We start from the raw sequence: 18318 nt of genomic DNA on the forward strand, positions 1-18318 counted from the left end.
GAGTCGACGATTCTATTAGGTCTCATTTCAAGGACTCCCTGAGTTGGCATTACAACTTGTTCATCATCAAGAACATGATCAGGATGAGGCACATATGGCTTTAGTAAGCTTACATGGAATACATCATGGATTTTGAGGTGGGTCGGGAGGCGAAGTTTGTAGGCATGTTTTCCCAAACATTTGATGACTTCATAAGGCCCACAATACCTTGGACTTAGCTTCCAAAATTTTCCAAGAGATAAGGAACTTTTCTTTGGCCGCACTCGAAGAAAAACTTTGTCACCTTGCTGGAAAATTCTTTCAGATCTTTTGGTATCAACATAATACTTCTGTCGATCCTGGGCGGCTTTAATATCCTTACGAATAGCTTTGGTTTGTTCTTCCATTTCTTCAAGCATCATTCTAGAGGCTTCAACCTTTAGTGTGGGGTCAGAGAAATTTAAGGGAGACAAACATTCCTGACCATAAAGAGCTTTGAATGGTGACATCCCTATGCTTTGGTGATAGGATGTATTGTAAGAGAATTCCACTAGAGGGGGATACTGAATCCACTTCTTTGGTGATAGGATGTATTGTAAGAGAATTCCACTAGAGGGGGATACTGAATCCACTTCTTTGGTTCACGCCCACAATAGGCTCTCAGGATGTCTTCTATAACCTGATTAACTCTCTCAGTTTGACCATCTGTTTTTGGGTGGTAAGCTGTATTGAAACAAAGTTGTGTTCCACCACGGATCTATTCCCACCCCCCACCCTTGCACCACCTCCCCTTGCACCACAACTTGACATTTCGAGTTGAGTACAAGCTCTAGGAAGGGGAGTGTCACAACACTTGCACCCACAAATCTCACATACAAAATCTATGTGGGAAAAAATTTTCAAACTTATGTTGAAAATCCACGGAGTTAGAGGCCTCCAAACTTCTGCATCCCTTTCAATCTTTGAACCTGCCCCATTAAATGAGGGAGGTTGCATTTGTTTGAGGAGAATCTTCTTCTCCTGTGTATCTGTATATAATGCATTGGGAGCAAGAAGCTGACGATCCTAGTTATCAATATGAAGCTCAATTTAGAATCATGTCACTTAGGCGGTTTAATACACATAAGACAATGAGTGTGAAAATCAAAACCTTTTATTCCAAGCTTTAATATTTACAAGTGAACCAAGCCATTTACAAGGATTGGACTAAATCCAATCTTATTTATTTACATGGTAGTCCTCTAGGGAACCTAATAAAGATCTACGGTGGTAGCATTGAAAAAGTAGGGGGGGTTCTCCCATGGTTTCAAGAACTCGATAAGTCTCGGTAAGGGGGTTCTCCCATGGTTTCAAGAACTCGATAAGTCTCGGTAGGGGGAGTAAACCACGTCTAGAAAGACGGGTAACGGCTACTCTATCAGGGGATACAACTCGAGTCACACTATCATAAACCCTTCGATTCTGCAACATGCGATTCCCATCGATAGTGACATAGGTGTTACGAGGAGTGCTAATAAACCAGAACAGGCGAACCATCCGCAACATCTCGGCATATCGGATCCGCCTCAAGTCGTTGGTGAGATTGCCGATGTGCTCAGCTCGAATGATGAAATAGGTAGATCGACGATGCCAATACTCAGCTCTGTTCCATCCCCTTTCGATGCGAGTGTAATGAGGAAGGGTTAGCTTGTCTACAATGTGCATCATAGTGTCACGGAACTCAAATTCGAAAGAGCGACAAGCAGTCATGAACATGCATTCGAATACCAGGAAGCGAGAACAGGGATCCATCTCGTCCTCCTGCGTCCAGCAAACTAGATTAGTTTAACAAGAATTCCCAGAGCAACAAGAGAATACAATATGAAATCTCCCAAGTCTAAACCTGCTCTGATACCACGTGTAAGCACCCCTACCCGGGGGAATCCTTTTGATAGGCGGTTAAGTCTCGTGTTATTTTCCGATTGACGACACCTCGATCTCCTAGAAATACGAGGTTACGAGCAAACAGAGGACCTAACTCTATCTCGCAGGGGAAGCATAGTCATCCTAAAGGAAATTCTAATCCCTAGCACGGAATGTGTGTGGAGATGGAACAAGACCCACACTTGGTTCAAGGAAGCCAACGCCTTTTTCCCCCCGTATTTCAAGAGGCACGGCCGCTGGCTCGGTCCCCTAAAACAAGTCTTGTTCATCGGGACTCTACTATTCCCTAAGTATCGTAAGTTACGACTAGTAGAAAGCTACCCGACTGATCGGGTCCACCCATCCTTAGAATGGTACCGTCAGGGCATCCATTCTCCCACTTTCCACACACTCACCCGTTCAATTGTTTTCTAATTAAGTCCTACCACATTGTGAAACACTTAAAAACAAATTCCTTTGTTAATTAATTACACTTGATTCCTTAAAAGAAATCTTCCTTAGCACAACATTGAAATCAACGAACATACTTATAGTGAAAAATATTTACAAAGACCCTGGAACCGGGCCGATATTCCAATCCAAACTTCATGTCCAAATCATAACCATAACCATAACCACAATCCAATCACAACCACAACCACAACCACACCGATGATCTAGAATTCGATCTTCCAGCCTCAACCAGCTGGGTAAACCTCACGGACCGTCTCCCCTCGTCGTTAGCGAGCCGATGAGGGCCAAGCCGTCCTGTCACCCCCTCAGGTACTGTCGCTTGTACCAAACCCTCTCGCCCTTCGGAGGGGACGTCTCCTCATGAGGTGGGGGTTAAGTCACCGCACTAGCCTGGACCCACAAAACTAGGCAGCATATATACATCACCTTGGTGGTGAAGTCCAATTCCCAATGGCATAGGAGGGGATTGCCCTGGGCCGACTCCCAGCCTCGCTATATCCTCCGCGCGGCTACACAGGCAAGCACGGAGTTAGCTAAGGGGGGGAGAAGCTGTACCTGCATGTTAGCAATAATCCAGTAGTGTATCCAATAAAAAGAGGCATAGCCTTTATTCAATGAATTCACACATTAACAAAAACCATCGTTTCGGAAAGACAATGATTCAAAAGCAAGATTATTTTCTTATAACTTTACTTAAGAGTAACCATAAGGTACTTTAGGCCATCTATACTAGGGGTTTAACCTTGGTTCCTTTCCTATTGTTTCAAATCTTTGCATTAAGCTCCATAAGAGAGAATTTTTCTTAAACTTGTTAAATGACCAACCTGGTTATCGTTTTCATGCCTATTTGCTTCAAGAGGGGCGAAGTCGATTGCAGGGACGCGATTCGCTTCATTCCCTCCTTGGGCAGCGCGTGGTTCTTCATTTCGGCGACGTTTTGGCGCCATAGGAGCACTAGGGTTTTAAGAGGATAGAGAGAGAACGGGGTGAATATAAGAGGTTGGGAACTTGGAGAGAAAAGAGAGAACTCTACTGGTTCAAATGGATTCGAAAACGGAGTCCGTTTGGGGTAGGAAAAGCTTGTTGGGCTTATGGGTAGGAAAAGCTTGTTGGGCTTATGGGTAGGAACGACCTCTTAGCCTAAGTTTAAGTTGCCGCATATGGGGGGGGGGGGAATTGAGAGGGTGTCCTTAACTTGGGAGCTCTTGAGAAGAGTGTACGTCTAGGCCTAGGTACGTCTAGGGAGGCCTAGACGTACACTCTAGGGAAGAGCAAAGCAAGGGTTGGAGAACAAGCACACTTTAAGTCTATTCACACGGGGGGGAGAAGAGTGTAGGACATGTCCTAGAGCTTGAGGGAGGGCTTGCGCGTAGGGCCTTGCTGGTTGGAGAAGGGGGCTGGGAGGGTCCTTTTATAGGTGCTGTGGAGGGTGGACGTCTGTGCGGGAAGGTGACACCTGGGTGGTGTAGGTGTCCGGGAGAGAGTGTGGGCGGCGTGAGACACCTGGGGGGATGGAGGTGTCTCGAAGAGAGAGAAAGTGTGACACATGGGGGTGGAGGTGTCCCCAAGAGAGAGAGAGCGCGCGACACCTGTGGATAGAGGGTTCTGGGAGGAGGGGGTACGTGTAGGGGTGTGCTGGAGGGTGCGTCTAGATTGTGTACACACTTGAGTGTCCCGGGTGGATTGTCGGTCGTTTCAAGGGCGGCGCCCGTGGTGGTGGGGCCCACGCCGACGACCGCCCGCCGTCGTCCCGGGAAGGTCAAAAATTTTTTTTGACGAAAATGTCCGGCCTTGCCCCGTGACCATGGGGGCGTGTTCCGTTCATTGATTAGACGCCTGGATAGTTACTATTTTAGGTTGGAAGTTCGCAGTTTAAAGGCTTAAAAGCTTAATTAAACCCATTCCGGGTACCCGTTTTTAGTTTAGAAAAAACTATTTTAGGCATAAAATTACGCGTAGATTCCAAATTTGGATTCAAAATTACAAATTTCTAAGCAAAAATGGCTCGTTTTCTAAAAATAGAAGTTTTTTGATCGTAAAAATGACAAACTAAGTTATATTTTCTCAACTCTGAAGCAAGTACATTGTTATTTACAATGGGTATGTTACATTTTTCAACTAAGTACATTGTTATTTACAATGAGTATGTTACATTGAGGCCAAATTAATGGCTTTTTTCTATGCTTTTAGTTTATGTATTTCTTGAATATTGATGATTCAATCCATTATTATGGGTTAATGATCCAATTAGGGAAGCTTTATCCTTCAAAATAATTTGAGATTTATCAGTCATAGCAGAGCGGAGCTATGGCAAAATTTTTATAAAAATTACACATAAAATAATTTCATTCAAAGCATGAAAAGAGGACTTTCTACCATATTCTAGGAATTATCATCCTAGATTAATTGAAAGATATTCATTGTAATCATAGAGAAATTAAATTTTATATTATGCATAATTGATTTTCATGCATAGAGGTATGCACAAAAGATTATTATTTTAACATAAAAGTGTTACTTTTATCATAATTAGATTTCATGCATAGAGGTATGCACAAAAGATTATTATTTTAACATAAAAGTGTTACTTTTATCATAATTAGATTTCATGCATAAAGGTATGCATAAAAGATTATTATTTTAATATAAAAGTGTTACTTTTATCATATTTGAAATTCATGCATAGAGGTATGCATAAAAGATGATTATTTTTTATAAAAGTGTTACTTTTATCACAATTGAATTTCATGCATAGAAGTATGCATAAGAGTTGATTATTTTATTATAAAAGTGTTACTTTTATCATAATTGGATTTCATGCATAGAGGTATGCATAAAAGATGATTATTTTATTATAAAAGTGTTACTTTTATCACAATTGAATTTCATGCATAGAAGTATGCATAAGAGTTGATTATTTTATTATAAAAGTGTTACTTTTATCATAATTGGATTTCATGCATAGAGGTATGCATAAAAGTTGATTATTTTATTATAAAAGTGTTACTTTTATCACAATTGAATTTCATGCATAGAAGTATGCATAAGAGTTGATTATTTTATTATAAAAGTGTTACTTTTATCATAATTGGATTTCATGCATAGAGGTATGCATAAAAGTTGATTATTTTATTATAAAAGTGTGATTTTTATCATAATTGAATTTCATGCATAGAGGTATGCATAAAAGTTGATTATTTTATTGTAAAAGTATTACTTTTATCATATTGGATTTCATGCATAGGGGTATGCATAAAAGATATTCTTTTTATACTAAAAGTGCGATTTTTATCATAAATGGATTTTATGCATAACTTAGATGCATAAGAGAAATTCTTTTATTCTAAAAGTGTAATTCCTACTAAATTGAATTTATGCATAGGAAGATGCATAAAAGATTGATTCAAAAGTGTCATTCTCATCTAAATTGAATTTATGCATAAAAGATTGAATTTTAATTCAACAGTGTCATTTTCATTTAAAATGAATTTATGCATAGGAAGATGCATAAAAGATTGAATTTTAATTCAATAGTGTCATTTTCATGTAAAATAAATTTATGCATAGGAAGATGCATAAAAGATTGATTTTTACTTCGAAAGTATTAATCTCCTTAAATGGAATTTATGCATAAATAAATGTGTAAAGAAATCTTATATCAAATATAAGAATTCTCTTGTATTCTATAAATAGATATGAGATGTGATAGGATGTGATAAGAGGTGTATAAGATGTGATAAGATGCTTATGAAATAAGTTAGCAGGTGATAAGATGAATTAAGATGTGATAAGATGTGTATGAGATGAGGTAAGAAGTGTATGTGATAGGATAAGATGTATATGGGTCGTGATAGGGCAAGAATGGATGTGATGTAAAAGATTAGATGTGAAGGCATATGGGGATATATGAATGGGAATGTGAAAATGGATGTATGTATGTGGAGATGGGAGTGTGAATGTATGAATGTGAAAATGGATGTATGCACATGAAGATGTATATGCGTAGATGTGAATGTGGATGTAGATGTGGATGTATGTATGTGTGTGGATGTATAGATGTGAATGGGAATGCAGATGTGGATGTATGTATGTATGTGGATGTAGATGTGAATGTATAGATGTGAATAGGAATGTGGATGTGGATGTATGTATGTATGTGGATGTATGTATGTATGTGGATGTGGATATATGAATGAGGACGTGATAATGGATGTATGCATGTAGATGTGGATATATGGATGTGAATGTGAATGTGGATGTGGATGTGGATATATGGATGTGAATGTGAATGTGGATGTGGATGTGGATGTGGATGTATGGATGTAGATACGGATGTGAATGTATGTATGTATGTGGATGTATAGATGTGAATGAGAATGTGGATGTGGATGTATGAATGTGAATGTGGATGTGGATGTGGATGTGGATGTATGGATGTGGATATGGATGTGTATGTATGAATGTGGATATGGGATGTGGATGTATAAATAAAGATGTGAAAATGGATGTATGCATGTAGATGAGGATGTATGGATGTATGGATGTGAATGTGAATGTGTATGTGAATTAATGTGTCGTCGATATGAGAAAATGGATGAGAATGAGTACACATTGAATGGAATGTGGAATAAGTAATGTGGACTAAGGAGGGATAATGTGGAAAGACGAGAGTTCGATTTAGAAACTGTATTTTGTGACTGTTTATAAATGACTGTTTTATGTCAAGAATGCTGGGGAAGCATTTTGACCGTCTTGTGGATTAAGGTCATGAAGACCTAACTGTTAAAGTTGCAACTGCTGAGACGGAGAGTCAATGGAGGACGTCTCGCGTAGCAAGGTCAGCCGAGGTCTTGACCAGCCTCGGTTCGATTAAAATGGTGAGCTTCCGCCGGTACGGTGGATGAGGGACCAAGGAAGCGGCCTATAAGTGAAGCGCTAGGTCACCTGCAAAGGATCCTAGAGGGTGCTGACCATATGGTGCTCGGGCTCTGGGTCTCACCTAGGATACCCACACGTGGGTCGAGGAAGATATTGGAACAAGGAGTAAGAGTTGTTTTCTGAAACCGGGCATGGATCTGGTTGATTGACCTTGCTGGTCTTCAATGGATGAGTCCATGGCTCTTTTTATGGACCTGTTGGTTGATCTTGCTGATCTTCAACGAGAGTCCATCTTGATTTTTATAAGTGATTATATTACCGAGTATTATGGGCTAGGAACTATTGAAAAGGCCCCTGAGTGGAGCGTTCTAGTTGTTTGCCAATGATGCCATAGATACTCTGATGAAGGAATGATGGGAAATTATGAATCAACCGGATAAACTGGAAGATTGTGATCAGTGGTACTATGGTTTCATTAAAGGATTGTTTTAAAGTTAGCTGATGCTAAGAAAAAGGCAATTTCATATTGGGTGTGTAAGTGGTGTGGCTAGTTTTATATTTGCATGAACTTCCGGCTAGGGGGCCTTGGAACTCTTTTCCTTGGTACCCGGGACAAAACCTAACCAAATTCCAAATTGGATCCCATCACTACAGTGGTTGGTTGGCTAACCCATGGGACTGGATGGGGTTAGGCTGAATTGATGGATCCGTAAATCGAGACTCAATTTCTGTTATTACAATAGATGAAGTAAGTCCCGGATAGTAATTGTTCTATGGATAGGAATCAACGGCTGTGCCTCTTGATGGGGAAAAAATCGTTGATCCCAATGATCCAAGTGCAAGTTTCTTCCTTGATCTGACCGAGTATCTTTATAGGTGCAGTCGGATCAGTTTGATCACTAATGGTCTTGACTACGTTAGAGTAAAAAGTTATCCTGGAGGAATCGCCCGTGCTTTACGGATAAGGGAAGTTTTTGCAGGTTCGGTTTTGGAAAAACCGACGGATTAGTCTTTGTCCGGATATCCGTGGTGGACGAGGCCCCGAGTGTGGGACCCTGCCTCGCGCAAGAAGTGCTACTTCCGCTGCTAGTACCCCGAATCCGTTGCGTGGTGGGAACAAGGATCTCACAGTTGGTATCAGAGCCAATTGGCTAATAAAGATTAACTGAGAAGCCAAATATGTCAAAAATTTATCAAGAAGTACAAAAAGATTGTAATTGTGTGATATAATTCATACAATTTGATATTCAAACTAAAAATTCGTAAATAAGTAATTGGGTCTTCAAATGGAAGTACCGCAATTATATAGAATCCTTTACCTTATAATTCCAAGGGCCGTGACTACCCGTATATACCGAGAGTATAACTGCAGCTCTTTACTGACAGTATATACGAGTAAATCTAAGACTTGAAATTATAAGCGTTAATGCTATCCAGATGATGATTTTGAATGTGGTTGATATGATTTTTAATTATGTTTGAGAATTGATGAATTGATTTGGATTCTGATTTAAAAATGATGATTTTTGAAATTTAGTTGAAATATAATAACCTGAGCGAAACCACAATGAGGATGAATGGGACGAGTCCCTGTGATGATATTCATAACTAGAATGATGATAATGATTTCAGCAAATCACTATGAGATTAGTGGATTGTGCTGTCAAATTGCTACTGTTAACACTTGACTCGGTATATCAAGTTAAGGGATGACAAATTGAGAACTTGCTTGACTGAAATTCCCGTTCAGAAAGAAAATTTTTCGATCTAATGGACCATTATCGTGTTAAAGATATGAATGATATGATCTGAAATGAATTGTTATTTAATGATGAGTTCTATATAAGGGATATTTATTCCCGTATTCTGTTGGGTTGACCAGAATATAAGGAACCCCAGAATAAATTGGATCTTAAGAAAAAGAGTTGTCCTCTACTTTACGAGATGACATCTCGCACTTTTTAAGTGGGGTAGAATGTAAGATTCCTCCCCAGCCTTCGAGGTATGCAGGAGTAAGAACCTCCCTTTTTGATCTTATAATTTATTCCCTCTCTAAATAAAAGAAAGATTCTATTTAAAAAAGGAAGACCTTTCCCCAGAATACTTCTCAAAAGTCCCACCTGTTTTAAGGATTATGAACGATGAGTTCGGAAGTGAGAACCGGTGTTTTGGATGCCAAGGTTTTGGTCATCAATAAAAAGACTGCCTAGGATCGACAGAAGCAGTATGCAGATAAAAAGAGGACAGTCAGAGAATTCAAAGAAGCAGATATGGTCTTCATTCGAATACATCCCAAAAGAAGTTCTTTATCTCTTAGGAAGTATAAGAAGTTATCCCCCAGATATTGTGGGCCATATCGGATTTCAATGAAAGTAGGTGATGCAGCACCTATCTCATTGGTATGAGGTAACCTATTAAAAGGACCTCTGAGAGGCAAGCCAAAAACGGGATAAAGGCATATCTTCTGGTGAGGAAGAAAACATGCTAGTAAGAAGACTCGCTCAGAAAATCCACCATGCCTTCATCTCATCACACAGTAGTATCGGGGACCCAAACCCAAGGATTCAATAACCATCGCCAAGCAAACATTGTTACAAAAGTGCTGTCGCCCCCACGGTGTTACCCTAGTTATATCTCGACAGGTCCGCCATTTGGTATGAGCTACAGAAGTTCCCAAGTGAGGGAAAAGTGAGCGCTCATACAGTTCTATAAAATCCTTCTTCACAGACTCACTTGCGTCTTGAAGGTGAGAAATCATCTCATGGATAAAACTAATTCCTGTTGCTAAGCCATGAAGGAGATTAAGAAAGAAAGGAGATCGATGGGAGTAAGATTACTGCGAGCGGCAAGTAAAAGTTACGACTTATATAAAGGAAGGAGCTAGCGTAACTTAGAGGCCAACGGTATCTTATCACTGAAGTTTTACCGTCTTTCCATGATTTGGGTTTGGCACATATTTCTATAGAAGGTTCATATGAAATACATTATGAACTTTGAGATGATGAGGTAGAAAAAGCTCGTAGGATAACCGGCCGAATTATTCCCATAGATGAATTACCTTATACGTGTGCAACTTGTGAGTGCTGCTTTTGTGACCATATGATGGACGGGCTTATGGAAGTGTAAAAAGTTCTTCTATCTTTACTGTATATGTTCCAAGAATGAATAAAGTTGAAATCTTTGTTCTTGTCTTGAGTCTTGCTCTCTTTGAGACTTTTCTTGGTGGTTAATCTTAATTAAAAAATTTCTCTCAGTCTCATACTCGTGCATCTTGCGAAATTACCCCCAGTTTGCGAGATGAGGGTATCTCGCGTTTTTCAAGTGGGAGAGAATGTAAGATTCCTCCCCAGCCTCTCAAGATGTCCAGCATCTTTCCCTGTAATCAATTCCCTCTTCAGAAATATAAAAGATCTTGTCTCTGCCTATTTTGACATAGAGAGAGAGAAAATATTCTAGAGAGAGAATATTCAGATTTTGAATATTCTTAGATAGAAAAAATTCTCATATTATTAAAATGAATTCCCCTGAAATAGAAATTCAAAAAGAACTTTCCAATGTGCAATTGGAATTTATTGGAAATGGGTATAAAGGACCTTAGCCTAAGGGTTTAGATTTTCAGAAATTTTTGGATTATGGTTCAATTAAGGTTCCTATGGGCCAATAGCATCAATCCATGTGTAGGGAGGAGATAAATCCAATTTGTAAAAGAAGATACCCAAAAATGAGTAAATGCTCACATAAGATGAAGAGTTGACTATGTACAAGGTTTATTAGTAAGAAACTATGAGCAATATTAAAAATATGAGATATTTTGGGTATCCAAAAATGAGTAAATGCTCACATAAGATGAAGAGTTGAAAATGTACAAGGTTTATTAGTAAAAAACTATGAGCAATATTAAAAATATGAGATATTTTGGGTATCCAAAAATGAGTAAATGCTCACATAAGATGAAGAGTTAAAAATGTACAAGGTTTATTAGTAAAAAAACTATGAGCAATATTAAAAATATGAGATATTTTGGGTATCCAAAAATGAGTAAATGCTCACATAAGATGAAGAGTTGAAAATGTACAAGGTTTATTAGTAAAAAACTATGAGCAATATTAAAAATATGAGATATTTTGAGTATAATGATTCCATTTTGACACATATGTAAAGAAGGGGAGTCCATTAAAGAAGGTGCATATTTCACATGCTTGAATGAATTTTAAACTCATAAAAATTGAGATATTTTATCTCTCCTCTCTCCTAATTCAAGTCTAGTTGCAAAAAGTTAGCTCAAGTGACCTAAAAATGGTCAAAAATTGACCAAACTGAGTTGGAAAATTCTAGAATCAGTTTGTTTGGCTAGGAGCTCACTTTTTTCTATAAATAGAGGCCTTTCCCTTTGTTGAAACTCAACAATGTTTAATGCATTGTTGCTCTACTTCACCTAAGCCAAGAACTGTGAATTCATTAATAATTCACTAGTTTTTGACACTTCCTTCTTTCTTCAATCCCCATTGGTGGCTCCATCAACATACTGAACCAATTGATTGGTTGGGGGCCTCTATCGTGAACAAAGAATCAAGCAATTTGTAAGGTAATTAGTGAATTTTGATCATTTTCTATAATTTCTCAATGTTTCTCTCTTCTCAACCCCTCTCAAGCTTGAGAAGCTTAATTAAAATGGTTTTTGAATGCTATTAAAGTTAATTGATGAATGGTAGTACTTGAATTACATAAATTGATGAATGTTATTGAAGTTAATTGATGAAAGATAGTAAAGAGTTACATAAATTTTCATTTATGCTTAATTCTAATGGTTTTTATGTAATTTCTCTCTCTCACTCAAAGAATGGTCATTCTCATGACCTATTCTCAATCCAAGTGAAGCTTTTCATAAAGCTTTTCCCTAATTTAAGATTAATCTATGCTTGAGGCCAAATTAATGGCTTTTTTCTATGCTTTTAGTTTATGTATTTCTAGAATATTGATGATTCAATCCATTATGGGTTAATGATCCAATTAGGGATGATTCTAATCATTCCCTTAATGATAAGCTTTATCCTTCAAAATAATTTGAGATTTATCAGTCATAGCAGCGGAGCTATGGTAAAATTTTTATAAAAATAAAATAATTTCATTCAAAGCATGAAAAGAGGACTTTCTACCATATTCTAGGAATTATCATCCTAGATTAATTGAAAGATATTCATTGTAATCATAGAGAAATTGATTTTTATATTATGCATAATTGATTTTCATGCATAGAGGTATGCACAAAAGATTATTATTTTAACATAAAAGTGTTACTTTTATCATAATTAGATTTCATGCATAGAGGTATGCACAAAAGATTATTATTTTAACATAAAAGTGTTACTTTTATCATAATTAGATTTCATACATAGAGGTATGCATAAAAGATTATTATTTTAATGTAAAAGTGTTACTTTTATCATATTTGAAATTCATGCATAGAGGTATGCATAAAAGATGATTATTTTATTATAAAAGTGTTACTTTTATCACAATTGAATTTCATGCATAGAAGTATGCATAAGAGTTGATTATTTTATTATAAAAGTGTTACTTTTATCATAATTGGATTTCATGCATAGAGGTATGCATAAAAGATGATTATTTTATTATAAAAGTGTTACTTTTATCACAATTGAATTTCATGCATAGAAGTATGCATAAGAGTTGATTATTTTATTATAAAAGTGTTACTTTTATCATAATTGGATTTCATGCATAGAGGTATGCATAAAAGTTGATTATTTTATTATAAAAGTGTTACTTTTATCACAATTGAATTTCATGCATAGAAGTATGCATAAGAGTTGATTATTTTATTATAAAAGTGTTACTTTTATCATAATTGGATTTCATGCATAGAGGTATGCATAAAAGTTGATTATTTTATTATAAAAGTGTGATTTTTATCATAATTGAATTTCATGCATAGAGGTATGCATAAAAGTTGATTATTTTATTGTAAAAGTATTACTTTTATCATATTGGATTTCATGCATAGGGGTATGCATAAAAGATATTCTTTTTATACTAAAAGTGTGATTTTTATCATAAATGGATTTTATGCATAACTTAGATGCATAAGAGAAATTCTTTTATTCTAAAAGTGTAATTCCTACCAAATTGAATTTATGCATAGGAAGATGCATAAAAGATTGATTCAAAAGTGTCATTCTCATCTAAATTGAATTTATGCATAAAAGATTGAATTTTAATTCAACAGTGTCATTTTCATTTAAAATGAATTTATGCATAGGAAGATGCATAAAATATTGATTCAAAAGTGTCATTCTCATCTAAATTGAATTTATGCATAGGAAGATGCATAAAAGATTGAATTTTAATTCAACAGTGTCATTTTCATTTAAAATGAATTTATGCATAGGAAGATGCATAAAAGATTGATTTTTACTTCGAAAGTATTAATCTTCTTAAATGGAATTTATGCATAAATAAATGTGTAAAGAAATCTTATATCAAATATAAGAATTCTCTTGTATTCTATAAATAGATATGAGATGTGATAGGATGTGATAAGAGGTGTATAAGATGTGATAAGATGCTTATGAAATAAGTTAGCAGGTGATAAGATGAATTAAGATGTGATAAGATGTGTATGAGATGAGGTAAGAAGTGTATGTGATAGGATAAGATGTATATGGGTCGTGATAGGGCAAGAATGGATGTGATGTAAAAGATTAGATGTGAAGGCAATGGGATATATGAATGGGAATGTGGAAATGGATGTATGTATGTGGATGTGTGAATGTGGAGATGGGAGTGTGGATGTATGAATGTGAAAATGGATGTATGCGCATGAAGATGTATATGCGTAGATGTGAATGTGGATGTAGATGTGGACGTATGTATGTGTGTGGATGTATAGATGTGAATGGGAATGCAGATGTGGATGTATGTATGTATGTGGATGTAGATGTGAATGTATAGATGTGAATGGGGATGTGGATGTGGATGTATGTATGTATGTGGATGTGGATATATAAATGAGGACGTGATAATGGATGTATGCATGTGGATGTGGATATATGAATGAGGACGTGATAATGGATGTATGCATGTAGATGTGGATATATGGATGTGAATGTGAATGTGGATGTGGATGTGGATGTATGGATGTAGATACGGATGTGGATGTAAGTATGTATGTGGATGTAGATGTGGATGTATAGATGTGAATGGGAATGTGGATGTGGATGTATGAATGTGAATGTGGATGTGGATGTGGATATGGATGTGTATGTATGAATGTGGATATGGGATGTGGATGTATAAATGAAGATGTGAAAATGGATGTATGCATGTAGATGAGGATGTATGGATGTGAATGTGAATGTGTATGTGAATTAATGTGTTGTCGATATGAGGAAATGGATGAGAATGATACGAGAAGCTGCCCCGAGAAGACTGAAAGAAGAGACGGACGCGTGGAGAGATGTTGCCACGACAAGAAGACTGAAGACAAGAGAAGATGTAAGGCTCCAAAGAGTGAGGAGCCATGTGAAAATCTCCCTAATGAGAATTTACTGGTTTTTGAGTATCCATGCCTACATTAATCTATTTGTTAATTATTCACTAATTACGTCTTAATCATTTGCTAATCACTTTGTTAATGATGTTGATTCTAGTGTTTGATCCACCATAGCTCATCATTATGCTCAAATTTCAACAATGCATACCTTTATGCATGAAATCTAATTATGATAAAAGTAACACTTTTATGTTAAAATAATAATCTTTTATGCATACCTCTGTTGCCATATATATATAGGCAGTGATGTGTGTGAACACACTTAGGACCGCCGGGGCACTTCTTCCCTCTTTAGGAGGTTTTTTCCCCCGGCTTGTATATATGCCCATCCTTCTAGGGCTAACTTATCTTTTGTACATTGACACAATCTAATACACTTTGTGTTGTGTACATTCTTGCTTCTTCTTCTCCAAGCTTTGTGTGCTTTCCTGCAACCCTAATTCCAACAATTGGTATCAGAGCAAGCATCGGCTCCCAGGGCTACGCCGCCAGCACCCTCGGACTCACGTTCTCCGATTGAGGTGAGCTTTCACAAGCTCTTCCAGGTCCCTACACTCTGCAAATAAGCCCGTAGGGTTTTGCGTTCTCAGAAATCGCATCTGAGGTCGTTTCGGGCTCCGTTTTTGCATTTCAAGTTCTGCACAGGTGTTTTCGTCATTTTCTGCAGAAATTTCGATAGTGCAGTTTTTTGCAAAACAGGCATACGTACTCTATTGTGGACCGTGCTACATAGCACGAGTTGTTTTCTATTAAGTGTTTGTTTCATTACAGGTAGCTTTTGCATTAGTTTCAGTCAGTGGCCATGGCTGATAACAGCAATGATGTATTTCGCATGTTATCTGCTGCTGATGACAAATTGGATGGAGACAGCAACTGCCAACTTTGGACATACATGATGCAGCATGTTTTGGTTGCAAAAGGAGTGTGGAACATTGTGCAAGGTATGGATGTACGTCCAGGTTCTGTGGATGTAGGATCTATTGAGGATGTTGCAGGTTCTAGCAGCTCTACTGTTTGCTGCTGTTTTACCCACTGCTGAACAAGCTCGTTGGGATGGTAAAGATACGCAGGCTCATGCCTTGATTGCACTTTCTGTCAAACGTAACATCACCCCACATATTCGTTCAGCTAAAATAGCAAAACAGGCTTGGGATATTCTAGCTGGTTTGTATGGAGGTTGTAACGAGGCAAAAATCGCTTACCTGCATAAAGAGCTAGAATTGAAGATTATGCAAGAAGATGATGACATGAATGTTTTTCTTGCTGAGATTAAAGATCTCAAAGAACAGTTGATTTCTGCAGGTGAGATTATTCATGATCATTCTCTTGTGCAGATTGTTCTTGATGCTTTACCTGAGACATATCAGACTTTTGCTTCCACGTGGAGACTTCTTAATGAGGACAGACCTGATGCTGTCAAGTATGATACTTTAGTCAACAAGCTCTTGCAAGAAGCGCAGTCCAGGCAAAACAGGGCCAGGCAGCGTGCAGTTGATCAAGCATTTATTGCTGCCCAGCAGCAGAGAAGAAGTGGTAAGGCAGCCCCTTCCACTGTTTCTTCTCCTATTAGTAGGTTTGCAACTTCTTCTCCTTCCACAGGTAGCAACAATAAGTCTGAGAAAAAAGGCAAGAAAAAGACCAAGTGCAACTATTGTAAGGCAAATGATCATGTCATTAAGAATTGCCCTAAGCTAAAGGCTAAAGAGGCAAAGAAGAAAGAGTCAAATGCAGCCACAATAGCGGATGCTTCTACAAATGCAGATTCTGCAAATGTTGTGCAGGATACAGGCGTTTAGCGTGTATTTCGAGTATGACCCATCTGTACATGATGCATGTTTGGCAGTTTCTGTTGACTCTAATGTATGGTATTTTGACAGTGGTGCTACAAAGCACATTACCTCACATCGTGATATGTTCACTTGTCTTGAGGCTATCTCTAATGGGAATACTGTCACATGTGCCAATAATGCTTCTTACCCAGTGAAGGGCATTGGTAAAATTATGCTTACTGCTGCAAATGGCAGCGCTTTCACACTTTCAGATGCTTTGTATGTGCCAGGGATAAAGAAGAATCTATTGTCTGTCTCTGCGCTTGCTAGACTTGGATTTGTAGTCAAATTTGTGGATGACAGATGTACTGTTCATGATTTGACTTCTGGTGATACGATTATTGCATCTGGCACCTTGTTTTGTGGGCTGTATAGGCTCAATTCTTATGACAAGTGTGTGGAAGATTCAGCAAATGCAGTTTCTGATGAAAAGGCAGTTTCAGATGTAAAACTATGGCATGCTCGTTTTGGTCATCTGAACTTTGCTAGTTTGCTGCGTTTGTTTGATATGGTTGCTTCATTGCCCCCTCTTGAGGCACCATTGAAACATGTTTGTGAAGGCTATATTTTGGGCAAAATGCATCGTTCTGCGTTTCCAAAGGATGGTTCTATGCGGGCCACTCGCAAATTGTAACTTGTACATAGTGATGTATGTGGGCCTATGCAAACTCCGTCATTTGGTAAACACTTGTACTTCATGACTTTCATTGATGATTACTCGAGGCATGCATGGGTATATCCACTGAAGGCAAAGTCCGAAGTGTTTTTGTGCTTCAAATAGTTTTTTCTTATGGTTGAAAATGTATCCAATTGTACTGTGGGCACCCTCCGTTCTGATCGAGGGGGGGAGTACTTGTCTAAAGAGTTTGATGCATTTCTGGCTAGTCGTGGGATAAAACACCAATGTACAGTGCCGTATACCCCTCAGCAAAATGGTGTTGCTGAGAGGAAAAACAGGTCACTTATGGAGATGGCACGATGTATGGTCAAGAGCCAAGCTTTGCCACATGCGTTTTGGCTTGAGGCTGTCATGTGTGCTGCATATGTACTCAACAGGTGTCCCACTAAGGCCTTGCAGTCTATTACTCCATACGAAGCTTGGCATGGCAGGAAGCCTTCTATTGGTCACTTACGTGTCTTTGGTTGCTTGGCCTATGCTTTAGTGCCTGTGCAACAACGCAGAAAATTGGATGATAAGGCTGTCAAATGCATTTTTGTTGGTTACAGTGTTGAGAGCAAGGGTTACAGATTGTATCATCCGCAGTCAAAGCGTATCTTGATTAGTCGAGATGTTGTTTTTGTGGAAGATGCTGTGCAACCTTTGTTATCATGTACCAAAGAGACAGGTGTGAGCTCACGGGATGTATTTGATACATTGTTGCCTCTGTTTACAGGTGGGAATTAAAATGTAAGTCCTAATGAGGCAAATGTTCAGCCTATGCAGATTTCAAACAACATCATAGATCAGCCTATTTCTGATGCAGATTTACAGGATGTAATTTCTGAGGATAGGGCTGAAAATGAGCAGGCTAGAGGTATGCCTAAATGGCTGGTGCAAACCTTGCGTGATAGTAAAATTGATGCACCTATATCTAGTCGTACTCGTTCAAGTTTTCAGCATGCCTCTTATGCATCAGCAGATTGTTATGCTTTGGCTGTGTCTAGTATGTGTGAAGAGGAAGA

The sequence above is a fragment of the Cibotium barometz genome, chromosome 7, assembly GCF_041138505.1.
Source record: "Cibotium barometz isolate CiBa-2024 chromosome 7, ASM4113850v1, whole genome shotgun sequence".
Taxonomy (NCBI): domain Eukaryota; kingdom Viridiplantae; phylum Streptophyta; class Polypodiopsida; order Cyatheales; family Cibotiaceae; genus Cibotium; species Cibotium barometz.